Source organism: Onychomys torridus, chromosome 1 (assembly GCF_903995425.1).
Source record: "Onychomys torridus chromosome 1, mOncTor1.1, whole genome shotgun sequence".
Lineage (NCBI taxonomy): Eukaryota > Metazoa > Chordata > Mammalia > Rodentia > Cricetidae > Onychomys > Onychomys torridus.
In genome coordinates, this window is record NC_050443.1 from 81,466,049 (window position 1) to 81,484,028 (window position 17,980).

Sequence of the window (17,980 nt, forward strand, 5' to 3'; positions counted from 1 at the left end):
CTATCTCCATCACCACACATATTCAAACATCATCACAATACAGTATCTCCCACTTCTTTCTCACTTCTCTTACAGGTAATGATACCAAAATTTCCTGAGCCAACTTCTAAGGATTATGCTCAGAGTCTGCTACCAAAGGAACTCAACTGCATCTCATTTACAATGAGATCTGTCAAAAATAGGGACCTTTGTGGTTTTGAGACAGGGTACAGATAGTGAAAGCTGCCCTCAACTTCCTATGTAGCTCCAAACTGACTGAACTGCTTATCTTCCTGCCTCTACCCCCTAGTGCTAATTCCAGGTGTTTGACACTACAAGAAGTTATTTTGGGTTTGTTCTTTTTGTTTGTTTTATCTTTTATTTTTATTTTTTTGAGACAGAGTTTCTCTGTGTAGCTTTGCGCCTTTCCTGGAACTCGCTTTGGAGATCAGGCTGGCCTCGAACTTACAGAGATCCACCTGGCTCTGCCTCCCGAGTGCAAGCGTGTGCCACCACCGCCCAGCTAACAGGATTACATGTAGCCCAGGCTGGCTTCAAACTCACTATGTAGCCACGAATGACCTTGAATTTCTGATCTTCCTCTATCAACCAAGTAGTGAGATTACAGGTATATGTTACCACATCAAATCACTAGAAACACTGGTTGTGGTGGGGCACACAGGTAGGATATAGTGAAGAAGCAGAAGCAGAATAAAATGTAATCTCTTATGAAGGAAGAACAATCCATAAGATAGTCCCATGGCCTTTAATCCCAGCACTCAGGAGGCAGAGGCAGGCGGATCTCTGTGAGTTCGAGACCAGCCTGGTCTCCAGAGCGAGTTCCAGGAAAGGCGCAAAGCTACACAGAGAAACCCTGTCTCGAAAAACAAAACAAAACAAAAAACACAACAACGACAACAACAACAAAAACTTGTTGAGGGCTGGAGAGTGGGTTAATTGGTTAAGCTGTCTCATTTTTGGAAACAGCAGCCCTTCTGACCTTGGAGCACCAGACACACATGTGCACACACATACATGCATGCAGAACACTCATACACATAAAATAATACAAGAAATAGTTGAAATGAAAAATAAAATTAAAAAAATTAGGCTGGGCATATTGTAGGTATTGGGAACTACTTTGATAAAATTATTTATGATACTTAAGATTTGATGAAATTAGTTGTCAGTTTGATCTGAACATTATCAGCTTGTAGCTTTGATTATAAACAATAAAACCTAAAAGAAAGTAATACAAAAGAGCAGAAGAGAACTGTGGTCTAAATATTAAAGTCGGGACCCGGTGTTTTTTGTACCATTTTATCAGTTTGGACATTATGCCCTGGAAAGCTTTTTCTGGCATGCTTTCCTGTGTAACCTTCCACACACTTACTGATTCTTCTGCTTGATGCACACATTTTATATTTTAGCTGCTTGTATTTTTATTAAATTATGATAAAATGTTTTTGTGTTGCTGGGTGTGATGGAGAAAGCCTTTAATTCCAGCACTTAAGAGGCAGAGGCAGGTGGATCTTTGGGATTTTGGTCAGCCTGGTCCATATAGCAAGTTCCAGACCAATCAGGACTGCATAATGAGATCCTGCCTCAAAAATAAATAACATGTATATTAATATGTATTTTAGGTTACATTGCTCATAGGCAGTTCATTTTGTGAATGAGCAAATACAGAAAACTGAAAAATACTCAGAAAAGAGGCTAGATATTTGTGTACTTCTGAAATTATTATTATTTTTTTTTTGTTTGTTTGTTTCTCAAGACAGGGTTTCTCTGTGTAGTTTTGGAGCCTGTCCTGAATCTTGCTCTGTAGACAGGGCTGGACTTGAACTCACAGAGATCCACCTGCCTCTGCCTCCCGAGTGCTGGGATTAAAGGTTTGCGACACCACCAATACTTTGTACTTTGTAGCCACTAATTCCTAGGTATCTAAGAATAACTAAACTTGTAGAGCACCAAATTAACAGACTGGGAAAATAAGGTATGATTTATTTTAATATGACTTGTGTGCTGGCAGTCTAGGACATAGGGTATTGTAATAATGATTAATCTCTAGTAGTAAGAGACTATAAATTTTTGATGTACTCTGAAAGAGCACCAAGTCTAACTGATCTCGCTTGGTAGACCAGGCTGGCCTTGAACTCACAAAGATCTTTCCTGTGTCTCTTGTCTCATGGAAGACAAACAGTAGACCGTGCTCCCAGGTGTGTGATCCTAGCACTTAGGAAGACTGTTGTGAGTTCAGGCTAGCCTGAGCTACAGAGAGAGAGCTTGTTGGGACCCTGTCTTAAACAAACAAAAACAAACTCATTCAGTTGAACTGTGGATAGTGATTCCTCCCTTTTCTACTACTGTCATGGGGATTAAAGTGAAAAGTAATATGTATTGATTTTGCACTTTGCTGACTTTGATACAAAGGAATTCAGTGAAGTAAAAAGGAAGAAGTACCTAATTGTATAATTTTCTAGAAGTAGAAAGCAGCAAGTTGGGAGTGTCTTGGAAGACTGGCATAGTCACTCAGATTGGCAGTGCTGGGGCTTTTTGGTTTTGTTGTTTAACAGTGTGTCAGGTGTCTCCTACTTTCTGAGGTAGAAACTAATTTTGTTCACATAAGTAACAAAATTTAGATGATATACTAGGACATCACCATTAAAGTTGAGTTGAGATAATGGGGGAGTGTATTTCTGTCTAGTGGTTATATTATTGATGTGTATTGGCTATCTCCTTTTTAGTATTACATGGTATAAATAAAAAATTAGAAGATTATTGAAGCACAAGGGGCAGAGGAAAATTAAGGCCGATATTAAAGATCATTTTTAAATGTACAAAAGGAGTGTAAGTAAATCAATTCATAAAGACAAAAATTTTCCGAGACAGGGTTTCCCTGTAGCTTTGCGCCTTTCCTAGGACTGGCTTGGTAGCCCAGGCTGGCCTCGAACTCACAGAGATCCGCCTGCCTCTGCCTCCTGAGTGCTGGGATTAAAGGCTTGCCACCACCGCCCGGCAACAAGTTTTAATTGAGATGGATCTTCTATGTTGCCCAGGCTGGCCTCAAACTCCTGGGCTCTAGCTCTCCACCCTCAACTTCCATAACTAGTGACATTACAGGCTTACACCATCACATCTATATTGACTTTACTCACCCTCAACACTTGTTTTTTGTTTTGTTTTGTTTTGTTTTTTGAGGCAGGGTCTCTTTATAAAGCCCTTGCTGTCCTGAAACTCAGTATAGCTCAGGCTAGCCTTGAACTCACAGAGAGCCGCCTGCCTTTGCCTCTCAAGTACTGGGATGAAAGGCGTGCGTCACCAAGTCTGTCTCTTCAACTGTACTTTGTAAGTTTAATTCTCAAAAGTTTATGTTAAGGCTGGGTGTGACAGCAAACACCTTTAATCCCAGCACCAGCACCTGGTAATCCCAGCACCAGCACCTGGGAGGTAGAGGCAGGTGGTCTCTTTGATTTCGTGGCAAGCCTGGTCTACATAGTGAATTCCAGACCAACCAAGATTTTGAAGTGAGATCCTGTCTCCCAAAAAAAAAAAAAAAAAAAAAAAAGAAAGAAAGAAAGGAAAAATTAAAAGTCTACATCAGAGTACTACAAATTAAGTCCTATTATCTTAACACACACACATATACGCAAACGTGGTTAACAACTAAAACTGGAAATGCTTTGAAAACTAACTCAAATGTCCGTGTCCTTCCCCCTACCAAATAGAGAACAGCCAATAATGGGAAAGCCTGAAGCAAACACGGAGGGTGACTACAGTCAAGACATCTGGCACTCCTGAGTCCTCTTATTCTACCTCCAAAGTACAAAACCTCTGCACGTGATGCAGAGTAGGGGGACTGACAATTTCTTGTGACTATTGTAATTCAGAAACCCAATCTTTCGCACCTCGGTTTACACCGAACATGTGGCAGCACAGAAAAGAACCTTGCATTGGCTTGACCAGACCCCTCTCCCCTCTAATCGCCAGACACTGCCTTCAAAAGCTAACGCACTTCCGACTCACTCAACCCTCTGGTTAACCCTAGACAAAACGCGTCCCGCAGGGTGCTCAAGGAAGTGATGGGGGAACCTCACGGAGTCCCTCCAAGGCACCATCCCCGCAAGGGCCAGCCTACCGCGGGGCTGCTCACCTCTGCCCGGCGAATGAATGAGTAGCACCAGAGACGAGAAGGCTCCCACTTCAGCGTGGGCTGCCACCCGAGACCCTCTCTGGCCTACGCCCCACGCGTGTGGATTCCCTCCCAGGGCCTCCCGAGCCAAGCCGCAGGGCCGCGGGCCCCGCCCCCTCACGCAGGCCCGAAGGAGTGCGCCCGGCACGAGACTGGGCGACGGAGAGGGCCCGGGGCGTCCCGCGCAGATGCCGGTCCAGAGGGGAGGACCCTCCCGCTGGGCGCCAGCGGCGCTCCCGACTTACCGCGGTGCTTCTGGGGTGAGGACCCAGGTCCGTCTGCCACCCGCCGCTCACAGAGCAGCGCGCGGCCACCAGGAAACCGTCGCTGCCGCCGCCGCCGCCACCGACCGCCGCTTCGGGCGCAGCGCGCAGAGGCCCGACTGCGTCACACGCCGCCCGCCGTCAGAGGCCAGCCCCGGGCACTCCGCCCTCGCCGGCCGGGCATTGGCAGGCCGGTCCGCCACTCGAGACCCACCCCGTTACTCATTGGGCAACGAGCCTTTTGAAACCGAACGTGAAGGCGGTCTCTGAGAAGGAGCGGAGGGGAAGAGGAGGGGCGTGAGGAACGGGGGTGGGGGGAGGGAAGAAAAAGGAGGGACGATTAGGAGGGACGTGGAGTCCCACCCCCTCTGCCGCGACGGTTGGCTGAGAGAGCCGTGACGTCACACAGGACCCCTCGATGAGGGCTGGGGAGTGGCTAGAACGGAGAGCACCAAACAGCAGTGACGTTGTGCCGAGACCCCGCCCCTTTCCTTGGAGCGCGGAGACTCGGGCTACAGAAGCTCCGGCCAATCAGAGGGAAGGCCCAAGGATGACATGGTAACTGTTCTACCCTTGTTTAGCTCCAGTCTGCGGGCAGTGACGGGAAGGCTCTCTGGCCACCCAGCTGGCACTTGCGGAGCTGGAGAACCCTTTGGGGATACCTATCGGTCCATATGGCTTGTCTGCAGCCGCTCCGAGACCCTCAATCCCCACTGTTGTCCTTGCTGGTCCAAGCCAATCCTCGCACATCCTTTCCTCCTCTGAATCTCTAAGGTAGACCTGAGCAATGGTCTATTCTAGGGCTCGATCCCAATGAGTATTCTTGGACCTTCTGCCTCAGCTGCGCTTTCAGAACCTGTGCCTGTTCTGGATGGCTTGGGGCAAATGTCCCGCCTTCTCCAGGACACATTTGCTAACCTCAACAAGTTGGAGTGATGTTTGGGCGGTCCTCTTGTCAGGACCTTGTTACTTTGTATTCTATTTGCCTCCTCCCTGCCCTGGTGTTGGTGAAAGCTGCATTTTCATACTTTTGGTGTCGGTGTCCTCCTAGGACCTAGGAGCAGAGGAGTGGGCATGTTCTAGAAACCAGACCTGTCTAGTGATTGAGGTCTCACAGAATAGCAGGATCTGTGCTCAGAAAAAGAGAGTGCGTACTACCTCTCCACCACCTCCTGGGACATCAGTATACAACTGAAACGAGAGTTGCTAAGAATTTTAAATGAACTCTTCAATGTTTTTGGTGATAACGAGAATTAGAAACATCTTTAAGTGGTGTCAGGGCTGGGGATGTAGCTCAGTTGATAGAGTGTGTGCCTTGCATGTGCAAAGCCCTATTTTCAATTGCCAGCACCACATAAACTGGACTTAGTGGTGCACGCCTGTAATCTCAGCATTTGAGAGGTGGAGGTGGGAGGATCAAAAGATGCAAGATGGCTTAGGTAAACATACTTCCTGCCAAACCTGATGACCAGAGTTCCCATCTCTGGGACCTATATAGTGAAAGGAAAGAACCGACTCCTGAAAATTGTCCTCTCCGTCCATACAAGCTCCATGACACAAACACCCACATATATGCACACATACAAAATAAATTAATTAATTAATGCAATAAAAAATTTAAGATTTATATATTTATTACACATACAATGTTCTGCCTTCATGTGTCCCTGCAGGCCAGAAGAAAGCAACCAAATCTCATTACAGATGAGTGTGAGCCACCATGTGGTTGCTGGGAATTGAACTCAGGACCTCTGGAAGAACAGCCAGTGCTCCTAACCTCTGAGCCATCTCTCCAGCCCAGCAATAAAAACATTTTAAATGACGTGGTATGAAGATAAGATAGTAAATGGAAAGAATATGATACATTGTACGTGTTCAGTATATACTTGAAAGAAAAGTTAATGCATAGATTGCCTAACAGGAAAGCTAGTTTGAACATCGATCTGCAGCCACCTTCCCTGAACTCCTCTGTCTAACAGCCCTGCTTTTCCATCACCCTTCCTTGCCTTTACTCTGAATCAGAAAGTAATTAGCAGATGGGGTGTAACGCCAGCCTGGGATATATGAAACTCTGTCTCAAAAACAAAACAGCAACAATCATTAGGTCTGCCGTCTGTCTTTCTCGTTTTGAGACAGGGTTTCTCTGTGTACCCCTGGCTGTCCTGGAGCTCACTTTTGTGGACCAGGCTGGCTTTAAACTCAGAGATCCACCTGCCTCTGCCTCCTGAGTGCTAGGATTGAAGGTGCCACCCACCACTGCCCAGCTGCTGCCACTGCTGCTGCTGCTTCTTTACTTCCTCTTTTTTTTTTTTTTTTTCTGACATCATTACAGTGGATTTCTCAACACCATCCCCCTGATTTTTTGGTGCTTCAGTCTGGAAATGTAACTACATTTAAGCCTACCTCCAAGATTTATTCTAGTGTCCCTAAAGCCTGGGACATATTGGATATGCTTTACATTTACATATTTGATGCATAGATGAGTGAATTATTGTTTTAACAGGGAAATGATAGAATTGTGGACTTCAGAATCAGAGAACCCCAAGTTTAGATCTAGGCCCAACTATGATCATATGGGAAAAATTCCCACTGCCTCTGAACTTTAGTTTTCATGTCTGTAAAATAAGGATACTTTTGTTTGACTTACAGAACTAGTAGGAGAATTACGAGAAGAATATGACATTTGCTAAGGCACCTGGTACACAGTATGTCCTCAATAAATGATACATTTTTATTCTTTGAGAACGGGACTTCCAAATTAAGTCGGTTTTTTGTTTTGTTTTGGTTTTTGTTGTTGTTTGAGACAGAGTTTCTCTGTGTAGCTTTGGCACCTTTCCTGGAACTCACTCTATAGCCCAGGCTGGCCTCAAACTCACAGAGATCCACCTGCCTCTGCCTCACTAGTGCTGGGATTAACGGCGTGCGCCGCCGCCGCCACCACCACCACCTGGCTTAAGTAGTTTTTAAGGCATAAATTCTGACACAGAAAAAGGCTCAAAAATGAATCAGCAAATGAGTATATTCAATTGGAAACGATAGCTAACTTTGCAGAAACTGGAATCTTTAAATGGTGTGTATTTATAGGAAGAGTGGGTAGGATACATTGAAAGAACAATGCTTCAGTGAGGACTTTCTGGGGACCACTGTGACTTTCAGGTTCCTTATTAAGTATTATTCTGGTGGGCATGTAATCCCTAGCGTATCACCTCCAGGGACCCTGATTAGGAAGAGCATCTGTTTGGAGCCGGGGCTCCTCCTCCCCAGTCTAATTATCATAACAACCCCTTAGAGTTACTATTCTCTTCCTTCATCCACTCTAAAGACAAAAAATTGGGGCATACTCACAAGGACTTTCCAAACCATGTCTTGTTCTAGGCATTAAGAGCCCAGACATGTCTGGGGTGTGGTGGCCCTCGCCTTTAATCCCAGCATTCAGGAGGCAGAGGCAGCCGTATCTCTGTGAGTTCGAGGCCAGCCTGGTCTACGAAGCTAGTCCAGGACAGGCTCCAAAGCTACAGAGAAACCCTGTCTCGAAAAAACAAAAACAAAAACAAAAACAAACAAACAAACAAAAAGAGCCCAGAGATGCCCACATCCCTGTATTGGTTGACTCTATCCTAGGAGCCTTTATCCTTTCACACACTTGAAAGATTCCTGTGCAGCTATAAAAGATTATTGCTCAAAGAAGAGACTGGACTGTGAAAACAGTGGGATCATGTAAGGGCAATAGTTTTGGACTTATGGTTCCAAATTTCCATGTGTTGCAACGGAATGCACAGCAGAGCAGGAGTCAGAGCTAAGTCCATATCTCAGATCTGCTGGTGTTCAGACCTTGACTGAACTTTAGTTGTACTGTGTTGTAGTTCGCTTGTGTATGAAATGGGCACAATACTTTGTCTTTAATAAGGTGATCCTGAAGGTCAAATTAGGTAATAGCACTTGCAAAAGTATGAGGTCATGCTAGGCCCAAAGAAAATACAGTATTGATTCCCTCCTCTTCTACAATTTGGTAGGGAAGGTTGAAATTTGTGTGTAGCACATAATTGGATTTTTAGAAATTCCATGTGAATATCTTTGATGTTTAAGTATAGCATTTAGCCCATTGCATTTAAAGAATTTATTGGCGGGGCTGGAGAGATGGCTCAGAGGTTAAGGGCACCGACTGCTCTTGCACAGGTCCTGAGTTCAATTCCCAGTAACCACATGGTGGCTCACAACCATCTGTAAAGAGATCTCTCTAGCCTGCAGACATACATGCAAGCAGAACACTGTAATCATAATAAATAAATAAAATCTTAAAAACAAGAATTTATTGGCATACTCAGTATTTTACCTAATACAATATTTTATGCTTTTTCTATTTGTCCAACCAATTCTACTTCTGTTTCTCTTTTATTTTTATTTTTAATTTTATTTTATTAATTTTATGTGTGGGTGTTTTGTGTGCATGTATGGGTTTGCACCACATGCAGAAAAGAATGTTGGATCCCCTGGAACTGGAGCTGTGGGTAGTTGTGAGCTAACCATATTGGGGCTGGGAATTTGCAAGAAGAGCAAGTGCTCTTAACTGCTGAGCCATCTCTCCAGCCCCTCGCTTTTATTTTAGTTTTGTAATAGTACCTTCTTTTTATTTAGTACCAGTTTTTGGCTGGATTTTTGTTTGGTTGGTTGGTTTGTGGGGTTTTTTTGGGGGGGAGGTAGAATTTTGTTTCTTTTGATTTTGGTGTTTTGTTTCATTTTGTTTTGTTTTGTTTTTTGAGACAGGGTTTCTCTGTGTAGCTTTGCGCCTTTCCTGGAACTCGCTTTGGAGATCAGGCTGGCCTGGAACTCACAGAGATCTGCCTGCCTCTGCCTCCTGAGTGCTGGGATCAAAGGCATGTACCACCACAGCCCAGCACTAAGACACTTTTTAGAACCCCCTAAAAGAAACCCTATACTCCTTAGTAATTACTATCTACCTTTGCCCTCTAGCCCTAGCAAATACTCATTCTCTATCTTACATAGATTTACTTATTATAGTTATTTAACATAAATAAAATCATAATCTATGACTTTTGTGTCTGGTGCTTTCACTTAGAATAATGTTTTAAAAGTTTGTCAGCATGGATAGCATATATCAATACATTATTTCTTTGTATGGTTTAATAATATCCTTTTGGGGGCTGGAGAGATGGCTCAGTGTTTAAGAGCACTGACTGCTCTTCCAGAGGATCCAGGTTCAATTCCCAGCACCCACATGACAGCTTACACCTGTCTGCAACTCCAGTTTCAGGTGACCCAACAACCATGGCAAAATACTAATGCACATTAAAAATAAAAATTAACCAGGCGGTGGCACGCTTTTAATCCCAGCACTCAGGAGGCAGAGCCAGGTGGATCTCTGTGAGTTCAAGGTCAGCCTGTTCTATAGAGTGAGTTCCAGGACAGACTCCAAAGCTACACAGAGAAACCCTGTCTCAAAACAACAACAACAATATCCCATTGTAAAGATATATCATCGTCTGTTATGAATCAGTTTAAGGATAGTTGGATTTCCATGTTTTAGTTATTATGGATAATGCTGCTATGAACATTTGTGTTTGAGCTTTTTGTAGACATGTTTCCAATTCTCTTGTGTTTATACCTAGGTATAATACGTGGTAACTCTGTATTTAACTCCAGCCCATCATACGTTAAATGCTTTATATATATTGGTGTTCTTGAGATTATTTATAATTTTATGTGTTGATTTTTAATCATTTAAAAAAACAACTATGTATTTGCACACTAGAGACAGAGACAGGTGGAACTCTGAGTAGGAGGCCAGCCTGGCCTACAGAGAGAGTTCCAGGACAGCCAGGGCTACACAGAGAAACACTGTCTCGAAGACAAACCAACCAATAAAAATTGTCTGTGTGAGTGTTGCAGGTGCTTGTGAGCCACTCTACATGGTGTTGAAAACTGAACTTAGTCTATAAGAACAGTATGTGCTTGTAACTACTGAGATATTTCTCCAGTCCCAGTTGTATCATTTTTAAAATTACTATTATTTTGTGTATGTGTGTAGACATATACATGCCATGGCACACAGAGGCCAATTTGCAAGAGTCTACTCTTGCCGCCGGGTGGTGGTGGTGCCGCACACCTTTAATTCCAGCACTTGGGAGGCAGAGGCAGGTGGATCTTGGTGAGTTCGAAGGCAGCCTGATCTACAAAATGAGTTCCAGGGCTGGAGAGATGACTCAGAGGTTAAGAGCACTGGCTCTTCTTCCAGAGGTCCTGAGTTCAGTTCCCAGCAATCACATGGTGGCTCACAGCCATCAGTAATGAGATCTGGTGCTCTCTTCTGGCATACAGTCATATTATATACATAATAAATAAATCTTTAAAAAACAACAACAACAAAAGTGAGTTCCAGGACAGCCAGAACTGTTATACAGAGAAATACTGCCTGGAAAAACCAAAAAAAAAAAAAGAGTTCTGGGGCTCCGAACCTCTGAACTCAGGGAATCAGGCTAGCAGAGTAAGTGTTTTTACCTGCTAAGCCATTTTGCCAGTCCTAATTTTTGTTGCTATTACAGGGGATCCAGGTTCAGTTCCCAGCACCTTCATGGTGACAGGCCACAATTTCACAATTGTCTGTTAATTCTAGTTCCAAGGAATCTGACACCCTCTTTTGATCTCTGTGGACATGAACATGATACATATGCATAAAGCAGGCAAAATACCAATAACAAAATAAAAATCAATAAATCTAAAAGAAATTTTTAGTTTTTTTTTCTCACAATGTAGTATAAGCACCCATGCTTACTTCCTGGACCAGGTCACCTGAGAAATACAAAGTGGCCTGAAAGCTTCACTGCCTCTCAGGAACTGGAAGGTACATTGTGCCCCAGGAACCATAGACTCTGAACTGAAAACCTCTCAAGGCAGCTAGACCAAGCCAACTCCATGGTTCTCTACAATTCCCCCTTTTTTTATTTCAGGGTATGTAAATCAATCATTATTTATTTATTTATTTATTTATTTATTTATTTTTGGTTTTTCGAAACAAGGTTTCTCTGTGTAGTTTTGATGCCTGTCCTGGATCTCACTCTGTAGGCCAGGCTGACCTCAGACTCACAGAGATCCACCTGCCTCTGCCTCCAGAGTGCTGGGACTAAAGGCACGCGCCACCACTGCCCGGCGTAAATCAATATTTAAAGCACACATGGAGTAGTAAATCAATCTCAAGAATGCTCCCAAGTATAATCAGCAAAAAAACTTCCCAGGGATGTTCCCTATGGGCCATAGTTTAGAAGTCCAATTAGAGACATAAAAATAATGACCAAGAATCTTGGTCAGGTTTTGTGCAGCAATGGAGGAGGGTAATTCATCTAATTTTGAATGTTGAATGGTTACTATTTTATCATGCAAGGCCTGAACATCAATACTTAAATTGGGAACAATGATTAGCAGTGGGGGGCACCCAAGATCTCAGAGTCATTGACATAAACAGGCATGTTATTCTCTTCCCAGTTAACAAAGTGAAGTGCAGGAGGATCAGGTACATACGCCCAATATGTCTCAGCGGTAACAGATGTAGTCAACAGAGGCAGTGTAGCAAGGAACAGCAGTTCTGCAGTCACACTCCCCTACACTCTCACAAGTCTCTTCCCTCACACCAGTCTCTTCCTGAGTCCGTAGGCACTCTGTTCTTTTCGGTTCGACAACTCCATTGCTCTGTTCTCTTCCTTTTCTTTAGCTGCAGCCCCGGTAGACACTTGGGAAGTTCTTTGCCTTCCACAGGTTGAATCAGGTCAGGTATCCACACTGACTTGTGGGCACCCTGAGGAAAAACAAACAGCCTCAGCTCCTGTGAATTGCTGGATCAGGTCATTCCATTGGCCTGACATAACATCTCTCCAAAGGACCTTGAATTTTTTCAGAGGGGCCCCAAAACATTCTGCAGCAGTAAGGCCATCCTTGCCCAAATTTTATCCTTCTCCCCCTCCTTTGTTTTTAAATAACATTTAAGCTGTCCATTAGTTCTTTCAAAACAGATTGACCAAAAAGGAATGCCTGTGATGTGGGTTATATCAAACTGTTGGTAAAATTTCTGAAAAGACTTGGTAGTGTATGTTGAAGTGTTGTTAGTTTTTAATATTCTGCAGGGGCATAAAATAGTAAAAGTCAGTGCTAAGTCATCAGAAGTATTTAATACATTTAAAAAAATTTAATGAGGAGTTAATAAAGGGTTTATCCAATTTTTATTTCTGTAAACAAATCTTTAACATTTTATTATTTTTAGTAGAAAGCAAAAATACCATCCTTATAATGTATAATAGAAGCAAGAGAAAACTTTTCTTTTCTTAAAAGCAGTAGCAACAAACTTTTGACATAAAGTTGGACTATTTGTCATTATGCATTTCTTTTTTCTTGTTGAACAGCTGCCAATACTTGAGGCATCATTTGCCCTTGGAGGGCCAGCCAGAGTTAACCCTTGAGTATATGAAGGCATTTTAGTATATCAGCATAGAGGTGGATCTAATCATTAATATCCCCTTTCTTAAGAGATGGATGGCCGGGTGGAGTGAGTGGACTACAGAGTGAGATCCAGGACAGCCTCCAAAGCTACACAGAAACCCTGTCTTGACAAACCAAAAAAAAAAAAAAAAAGAGAGAGAAGAAAATAAGTCTTAAAAAAGATCCTTCAGAGTTTTAAATGAAATGGTGTATAATTTTTAACTCTTTGCCCTGAGTTATTAGGATTGGGTGTTTCACTCACCAATAAAAGAGAAAATCCTTTCATATCTTCTCTCATCTCTTGGGCTCCATACAAAGTCTCTTGGCTAGGAGACCTGTACTATAACTTAAAAGGAGTTCATTCTTATGGAGGATGAGAAACCTGACAACTTCAGAAAGAAATGAAGCAAAGCAGCAAAAAACAAACAAACAAAAAGTTTTGATACTATCAAGAACTGTACTTGAGGGTTGGAGAGGTAAGTCAGAGGTTAAGAGCACTCACTGGCTGCTCTTCCAGTGGATCTGGGTTCAATTCTCCATTCACAACTGTCTATAACTCCAGTTCCAGTGGATCCAGCACCCTCACACAGACAAAAACACCAATGAACATAACAAATAAAAATAAGGAATGTTAAAGAGCTATATTTGATGGAAGATTTTATGAGTGGAGCCATTGCAGCCGAGGTAGGGGAATAAAAACAACAGAAGGCGGAGGAATGCCCTCCATCTTGTCACAGGGAGACAGTTCTAAGTTTCCTTCTGTTCCCAGGGTTATTCTGCTTTTTCCTGATCACTTTCATTTTTAATATTAACTCTGTCATTTTTATCTATTACTGTTTTTATTTGTTTCCAAAGCTGATTTTTTTCTGGTCCCCTGCATGTAACTCTCCCTGAACCGCTCTTCCTAACCAGAACCAAGTTCTGGGATGCAGAGACCCCTCTCCAGGGAAAGAAGGCTGACACTGACTAATGAACTCCAAGGATTTCATCAGCTGGTGGTATCCCTCTTTAACTTTCTCCTCCAGCGACTTGGTTGCTTCTTCAGCACTGTCTGTCCCTTTTGACTTCCAATGGATGTTCTCGCCTTTTTATACTGGTGTGTACACTATTCCCAGGAGTTCCTCGCCTTTAACTCTGCCCCCCCCTTTGTTTTTTGCTTAAATCCTCATATTTAGGCCCCTGTTCCTGGTGCCACCTATAAGTACCTGTGCTTATTTAGGGGGCCAAGGTCACCTGTATGGCTGCAAGTAATTAAATCAGGCCAGGCCAGTTGGAGGGGCCATAGCACAACTGAGGCTGAACAATTTTATTGAGAACAATCAGACTTGGTTTGTTTGTTTGTTTTTTAAAGATTTATTTGTTTGTTTGTTTATTTGTTATGTATACAATGATCTGTCTGCATGTATGTATGTATGCAGGCCAGAAGAGGGCACCAGATCTCATTACAGATGCTTGTGAACCACCATGTGGTTGCTGGGAATTGAACTCAGGACCTGTGCAAGAGCAGTCAGTGCTCTTAACCGCTGAGCCATCTCTCCAGCCCCTGTTTGTTTGTTTTTTGAGACAGGGTTTCTCTGTGTAGCTTTGTGCCTTTCCTGGAATTCGCTTTGGAGACCAGGATGGCCTCGAACTCACAGAGATCCTCCTGAGTGTCGGGATTAAAGGCATGTGCCACCACCACCTGGCGAGAACAATCAGACATTTTATACCTTTATCAGAAACAGAATATAATAGCAATTGCCAGGATCAAGACAGTTATAATTGCCAGACTACAATGAAGTTTGCAAGCTATACAGGGTACATTAGATTAACATCTAAGAGCAATCTGTCCTGTCAAGCCTTCATTCTGCCTTGACTACTAAAGGAACATGCTGAGAAACACAAAGCTGCCTGACCACTTCACTGCCTGAGGGAGTGCATCCATCTCCCAGGAACTGGAAGGCACATTGTGCCCCGGGAGCCATGGACTCTAACCTGAAAAACCTATGACGATGCCAACTCCATGGTTCCATGCAATGTATAGCTAGGCTAGAATTCTCAATATAGACCATGCTGTCCTCTCTTCCTATATTCTTTCATACTATTATTACTTTAGTGATTCCATAGATATTGCCACATGAGTTCTTAATTTATCCAAATGTCATTTTAATAAAAATACCTTTATCAGAAGAAGGGGATTCACTAAGATGGAAGTACAAGGCAAGAATATTCTAGATGAGGTGAGTAGGGAAGCACAGGTAGGGTCAGGAAAGCACTCACCATATCCAGGATTGAAATCTGAGACTTCATTCCTCCCGCACCCCCAGCTGAGGACCAACACAGGGACTTGAGCTTGTCTAGGCAAGCACTCTACCACTGAGCTAAATCCCCAACCCCCGAGACCATTCTAGAAGCAACAGAAGAGCCAAAGTTCTTTAGAACAATGAAGATTCTATTACTGTTTGTCTGAGTACTGGAATTAGTTGAGTAACTCTAGGGTTGGAGTTTTTATTTTTCCCAAGATAGGGTTTCTTTGTGTAGCCCTGCCTGTCTTGATACTCACTCTGTAGACCAAAGTAGTCTTGAACTCTTAGATCTGCCTGCCTCTGCTTCCAAGTGCTGGGATTAAAGGTGTGCTTCACCATGCTTGGCTGACTTTTTTTCTAAAGGGAAGCAGAGCTGAAATTAATAGCATGCATCACCATGCCTGACAAGTTTATTTTTATTTTTTGAGATTTCATTTTTTATACATATGAGTGTTTTGTCTAAAATGTATGTCTGTGCACCATGTGCAAGAAGTGCCTGTAGAGGCCAGAAGAGAGCCCCAGATCCTGTAGGGCTGGAATTACAGATGGTTGTGAGCTACCATGTGGGTGTTTGAAATTGATTCTGGGTCATCTGGAAGAGCAGCCAGTGCTCTTAATTATGGAGTCATCTCCTCAGCCCCAGAGTGTGGATTTTTAAACCATTCAAGGAGGATATCTTGATCATGACAAAGATGTCTTGGAAAAACAAAACTCCTCACTGGCTTAGGATGAGCTTGCTTTCCTACAGCTTTCTGGGAGGCAAGGCCAGGACTGGGCCTGGATTTCTAGCATTGCCCATGTCTCTGCCTCTTTTGCCTCTTAACCTTCCCCAACCATACTCCCTTCATCCCAGTCTCCAGCATTTGTTCTCAAAAGGCCTATCTTGGAATTCTTAAAGGGCTGCTAGATCTGTCTTAGTACACCCATTCTTTAAAACCTGCTTCAGTTAAAGCCATCCAGTATTTCCTGCACTCTTACTCTACTCCTGCCCTATACTAGGCTGAAAGAGCAAGCAATCGATTGAGGGTGGCCTCCTTTTACTAGCTCCTAAACACTTGAGAGGCTGAGGTACGAGGGTTGCTGTGAGTTTCAGGTCAGCCTAGGGTTATAGTAAGTTCTAGACTAGTCTGGGCCACAGATTGAAACTATCTCAAAAAATTATTAAGAGCTCCCAGAAAGGTGGGGGAAATTAGTCTGGGCAACAGACAAGTACAGACAAGTACTTGTTTGCTACTTTGTGGTCAGAGTCCTAATGAAAGCTTAGTAGGCCATATATTATATAATATATAATACAGCTGTAGGAAGATAGGCAAATGGTCATAAGGTGTAGAGAAAAGATGATCAAGTTTCATGGAAGAGGAGGATAAAGCTGGGGTCTAAAATTTAATTGCTGGAGTAGAGGATGACCAGATTATAGAAGCTGTTGAGCACCACACTAAGGAATTTGCCTCTGCTCATAAAAGCTATGGAGAGTTACTAAATAATTGACTGGCAGCAAAGAAGGAACATGTCAGACCTGTGTTTTAAGAAGAGTTATGGTGCTGCCAACCTTTGATCCCAGAACTGGGGAGGCAGAAGTAAGTACATATTGGTGAGTTCCTGCCAGCCTGGTCTACAAGTTCCAGGCCAGCCAGTGCTAAAAGTGAGAGCCTGCCAAAAAATAAATAAAAGGTGAGGAGGACCAGTGTGGGCTGAAGTGGTGGCTCAGTGGTTAAGAGCAATTACTCCCTTATGATTACTGTTCTTGCAGAGGACCTGGGCTGTGTTCCCATCACCCATAAGATGGCTTACAACTCCAGGTCCAGGGATCCAATGCCATCTTCAGACCACCTTGGGCTTCTGCACAAACATGGTGCACCCACATCAGCCACACATACACATACATAAAAATAATTTTCTTTGAGACAGATTTTCTCTGTGTAACAGCCCTCACTGTCCTGGAACTCACTTTGTAGACCAGGCCAGCCTTGAACTCACAGAGTTCTTCCTGTCTCTACTTCCTGAGTGCTGGGATTAAAGGCTTGCACCACCATGCCAGGCAATAAATAAAATCTTTTTTTTTTTTTTAAAGCACTGGGCGGCAGTGGTGCACACCTTTATTCACAGCACTCGGGAGGCAGGCAGATCCAGGTGGATCTCTGTGAGTTCCAGGCCAGCCTGGACTACCAAGTGAGTTCCAGGAAAAGACGCAAAGCTACACAGAGAAACCCTGTCTCGAAACAACAAAACAAAACAAAAAAAGGACTATGATGTCTGGAGTTATGGTACATGCCTGTTATCCCAGTATTGAAAGGCCACCTTGGGGGCTGGAGAGATGGCTCAGAGGTTAGGAGCACTGGCTGCTCTTCCAGAGGTCCTGAGTTCACTTCCCAGCAACCATATAGTGGCTCACAACCATCTATAATGAAATCTGGTGCCCTCTTCTGGTGGGCAGGGGTATGTGCAGACAGAACACTATACATAATAATAAATCTTAAAAAAAAAAAAAAAAAGAGGCTACCTGGGATACATAGTGAATCCCTGTCTTAACGAAAGAAAATAAAAGAAAAAATTAGTCCATACAGCTATAATTTGAAGGTCATAGGGAGACAGGAAGCCAATGAAGCAGTCTTATAGGAAATCCTTTTGACTTATTATTTTGTGGATGGATGTTTTGCCTGCATGTGTGTATGTCCCCAGGAGACCAGAAGAGGGTGTCAAATTCACTGGAACCAGAGTTACAGATGGTTATGCGTTACCATGTGGGTGCTGGGAATTGAATCCAGGTCTTTTAGAAG

The 17,980-nt window shown here is 43.3% G+C and overlaps 2 protein-coding genes across 5 annotated transcripts in view; one reads left to right on the top strand and one right to left on the bottom strand.

Moving 5' to 3' along the window:
• The window catches only part of Nup98 (nucleoporin 98 and 96 precursor), an 88,995-nt gene extending 84,412 nt beyond the window's left edge, over nucleotides 1-4,583 (bottom strand). For 2 of the 3 annotated variants that reach the window (XM_036187651.1, XM_036187670.1), the window contains exon 1: nucleotides 4,417-4,583. The gene's annotated coding sequence lies outside the window, so the exon portion shown is untranslated. Of the gene's footprint in view, nucleotides 1-4,132; nucleotides 4,257-4,416 lie in introns of those variants that run through there. The other variant, XM_036187661.1, reaches the window with a different exon arrangement.
• A 197-nt stretch (nucleotides 4,584-4,780) lies between these two features.
• Pgap2 (post-GPI attachment to proteins 2) overlaps nucleotides 4,781-17,980 on the top strand; it is a 33,192-nt gene continuing 19,992 nt past the window's right edge. For both annotated transcript variants that reach the window (XM_036167179.1, XM_036167185.1), the window contains exon 1: nucleotides 4,781-4,992. The gene's annotated coding sequence lies outside the window, so the exon portion shown is untranslated. The remainder of the gene's footprint in view (nucleotides 4,993-17,980) is intronic.